Below are 4,520 nucleotides of genomic sequence, written 5' to 3'. Positions count from 1 at the left end.
TAGAGAGACCCCACACTAAAGACTGTGACCCTTGGGTCTCAAGTAGCAGCCAGGGGAATGGAGAGGGGCCAGGCCAGGGCCAGGGCCGTAGGACCAGGGACGGCCCAGAGGGCCAAGGGGATGCCTGTGCTGGGCGCCTCCCACACACCTCTCTCTCTGTCTCTGTCTCTCTGTGCGTCTCGTCTCTGTCTCTCCTCACCACCCTCCTGGGCTCTGCTTCTCTCGGCCCACCCCCTTCCTGGGGCACATGGGGAGCGCCTGCACCTCAGCACACACTTACTGAGTGCCTGCTGTGTGCCGGGCACAGGGGGCGCTGCTGGTCCGGGCCACGCCGTGTTCCTGCCCTCCGGAATCGCCATTTCACATGAGGAAACAGACAAGAGTCCAACACGGATCTGCTGCCTCAGGGACCCCGGGCCCCAGGATGACGCCTTGTCCCAAAACAGGCTCTCTGCAGGTGGAATCCGTCCCTGCGTCCCCTGGCGTGCCGTCTTTGTAGGAGAAAGGGGCAGACGGTTGGCGCACATGGAGGCTCAGCTGCATGAGGACAGGCAGACTCAGCCACAAGCCAGCCACCCCCGCCCCCCAAAGTTTGCTCGAAGTATTGGCTTAAAGCAACGCACATTTATTAAAGTTCTGGAGGCCAGAAGTCTGGCAAAGGGTCTTGTGGGGCTAAAGCCCAGGGGTGGGCTCCGGGGAAGACTGAGGCTTTTCCAGATTCCGAAGGCCCACACCCCCGGGCTCTGCCCTCCCTCTGCCTCCCTGGCCAGTAAGCCTCCCCCACCGGCGTTTGCTTCCCGTTTATGGGAACCTCTGTGGTTCCCTTGGGTTCCCTGGTAACCCAAAATAATCTCTTCATTTTAACATCAACTGATTGGGGCGCCTGGGTGGCTCAGTCAGTTAAGTGTCTGGCTTCGGCTCAGGTCATGATCTCACGGTTTGTGAGTTTGAGCCCCGTGTCGGGCTCTGTGCTGACAGCTCGGAGCCTGGAGCTGCTTCAGATTCTGTGTCTCCCTCTCTCTCTGACCCTCCCCTGCTCTTGCTGTCTGTCTCTCTCTCTCTCAAAAGTAAATAAAAACATTTAAAGTAAAATAACATCAACTGATTATCAGCTTAACCCCCTCTGCAGCCTGTGTACCGTGAGCCACGTTAGAGAACACACATGCACAGGTCCCAACTTTGAACTTGGCTCCTCTTGCAGGGTTGGTGATGCAGCCGGAGACGACCCCGCCTCAGTGGTCAGTTCTCGCTTCTGTTCACCCTTCAGACTGCAGCCTACGTATCGCCTCCTCCAGGAAGCCTGCCCTGATGTCCGATACCCCGCACTGCGCCCCTGTGTTCCCACCACAGCCCTTAGCGCCCTGTGAGGGTTACCGGCTGACACGCGTGTCGCTCCCACATGACCGCGAGGCCCGGGGAGGTCCCGGCCGGGGGATCTCGCCCCCCGCCGCCCTCTCGCGCGCCCAGCACGGAGCCCGGAGCACCCAGCACAGAGCCCGGAGCCCGCGCCCGGCCTGGCTCCGCCCAGCGGCTGCAACCCGCAGAGCTCTTCCGGCCTCATTAAAGGAAGCCTTTTACTTAGTCAGTGCTGCCAATTCTAATTGATTGTGTGCATCCCCGGGGGGACTCGAGTTCCCGAGGTCGGCAGCTGGGCTGGGGCCAGGCCACGGCAGGTGGAAGGGGGCCCCTGCTCCAGGAGATAAAAAAGGGCCGGAAGGCTGGACCTTCTGCCTCGCAGGATGGATCCCAGCTGCCGACCTGCCCTCCTCTCTCCAGCCCCCGGGACCAGGGCCCCCGCTGACCTGCGGGCTCGGGGCGTCCGCCCCAGCCGCGCGAACCCCCCCGGGCGTGTGTGATCTTCATGCCCTCGGTTGGACCATGAGCACACGGAGACGCACACGCACGCGTGGACAGGGCGCAGAGGCAGAGTAGTGCGGGCGCCTGGCTGGCTCAGTCAGCGAGCATGCAGTTCTTTGCTTATTTTTGAGAGCGAGAAAGAGAGACAGAGGCAGAGCGCAATCAAGGGAGAGGCGGAGAGGGGCGGAGAGGGAAGGACACACAGAATCCGAAGCAGCCCCAGGCTCCTAGCTGTCCGCACACAGCCCGACGCGGGGCTCGAACTCAATAACCGTGAGATCATGACCTGAGCCGGAGTCAGACGCTTAACTGACTGAGCCGCCCAGGTGCCCCACAAACATGTGATTCTTGATCTCAGGGTTATAAGTTTGAGCCCCAGATTGGGCCTAAAGATTGCTTTAAAAATATCTTTAAAAAATATATATTTACAGGACGCCTGGGGGGCTCAGTCAGTTAAACGTCCAACTCTTGATTTCAGCTCAGGTCATGATCTCACAGTTCGTGAGTTCGAGCCCCGCATCAGGCTCTGCGAGGACAGTGTAGAGTCTGCTTAGGATTCTCTCTCTCTGTCTCTGTCTCTCTCTCTCTCTCTCTCTCTCACTTAAAAAAATTTACAAAATGCTTAACACAGGGCCTGGTGCATACTCAGCATTCTGTAATGTTTATTATTTATGCATCTGGGAAGGTTTTTTAAACATTTATTAATTTTTGAGAGACAGAGCATGTGCAGGGAGGGGCAGAGAGAGAGAAGGGGGGAGACACAGACTCCCAAGCAGGCTCCAGGCTCCAAGCCGTCTGCACAGAGGCCGCTGCAGGGCTTGAACTCACAAACCACGAGATCATGACCTGAGCCGAAGTCAGCCACTTAACCCACTGAGCCCCCCGGGGGGCCCCGCATCTGGGAAGCATTGAGCGTGTGCACAAGCGCCTGGCCTGGGGGAGCTGGGGAGGCAGGGAGTAAGCCTAACAAAGCCAATGTCGGAGTCCCCACTATAGGATGTAGCCCCTCCCAGACATAATCTGCAAACTGGCCATTGAGGGGAGCCAGACTGGGGGGCCTCCCAACTCCTCACCTTGATTTGATCTGGGGCCGCCCTGGGGCTGCCCTGCTTGAGCAGCTTCTAGAAGCTGGTTCCAGCCCTCAGCCCCCTGTAGAGCCTAGAATCTGCAGCCTCCTGGGCTTGGAAACCAACGCATGAAAATAGAAATGACGCCTCCACATGGACAGCCTTGGTCTAGACCTTGGGCTTCAAGCCCTTGGCACCTGCTGTCACTTTTAGCCCTTCCTTTGTGGGCTGAAGGGAATGACAGACTTTGGAGCTGTTTGGGATTGGCCCCAAGCATCGGGAACTGGTGAGAACTGTCATTAGGGTGACGGCTTTAATTATTGTCTAATAGAAGTGTATTTAGCAGTATCCGTTTGGTGAGCGTTTACACTGTTGGAGATGGTTTTGAACCCCTTGTGCTGATCCTCCCTCCCTCTCCACCCCGGGTGTCTGCTCTTTCTCGAGAAATCCTGCCAGTCGTCTGTCTAAACTCACAGGCCCTGTTTCCCTCCTCGGTTCCCCCCAGGATCTGCGCCAGGGGGGCCCCTCGTGACCCCCACACCCTGGGAAGGCGGTCCCAGTAGGAGCACCCACCTTGGTGGCTGCCCGGACAGGTGCAAGGACAGCCAGGCCCCATCTCTTCCCCGGGGATGCCGCTGTCACCTCGCTGGCTCGAGGCCACAGCCCTAGCCGACTGCTGGCCCAGGGGAGGGGAAGAGGGGCTCTGCTCCCCACCTTCTAGGGATTAGCCAGGGGGCTCGGATTGGGGGAGGGGCTCTGGGTGCGGGAGAGGGGCCAGGTGGAAGCCTGCAGGAGCAGCAGCGTGCCAGACACACCTGCCTCAACCCCCGACTCCAGAGGGAAAGAGCAAAGCAGCTGCCCCAGAGGACACGCCACCACGGGCCAGCATCCTGGCATCTGGGCCTTTCTTGTCTCGGGGCCCTTAGGAAGTACGTACTAGGACACCCCATTTCACGGATGAGGAAACCGAGGCGCAGAGCAGACAGGCGGCCTGGCAGGTGCACAGCTGGTAGGCGGCCACCTGGGCTTGGACCAGCCTGCGCTCCGGGTGGTATTTCGCACGAGGAAGCCGTGGCACCCGGGGAACGTCCCCCCGGCGGGTGGGCTCCCGACACAGGATACAGAGGACAAAACAGGCTCGGTGACCGGGTGGGCGGCGCTGGGAGGACGCGCAGAGCCGGGGTCTGAGCCCGGAACGCGATCCCCAGACCCCGGCTCTCAGCAAACGCTCCTGGGCCCGGTTCCCCATGGCTGAGGCGGGTCTCCTCGCAGAATGCAGCGGGGAGCTTGTGAGGGGGCGCACCGCACCCCTAACAGGGGCTGAAGAGGAGGACGGACGCTAAGCGAGCTGGGGGGCAGTGCGGCGCGCAGGGAATAGCTTCCCCATGCCCCACCCGCCCCCTAACCTCTCTCCAACCTGAGGCGGTTAGGTCCGCCCTCCCCCGGCTGTCACCTAGAGCCCCCGGCCGCCCCGCTCCCGGGGACAGCGCCGCCTCTGTGTCCAGGCTTGCGGGGCCAGCCACCCCCGAGGCTTGCCGGCGTTGCCCAGAGACCGGTGGGCGGGAGGCGCGCCCCAGCCCCCCGCGCGCAGCCCCC

The sequence above is a fragment of the Suricata suricatta genome, chromosome 12, assembly GCF_006229205.1.
Source record: "Suricata suricatta isolate VVHF042 chromosome 12, meerkat_22Aug2017_6uvM2_HiC, whole genome shotgun sequence".
Taxonomy (NCBI): Eukaryota; Metazoa; Chordata; class Mammalia; order Carnivora; family Herpestidae; genus Suricata; species Suricata suricatta.
Note: the sequence above shows the minus strand (reverse complement) of the source record.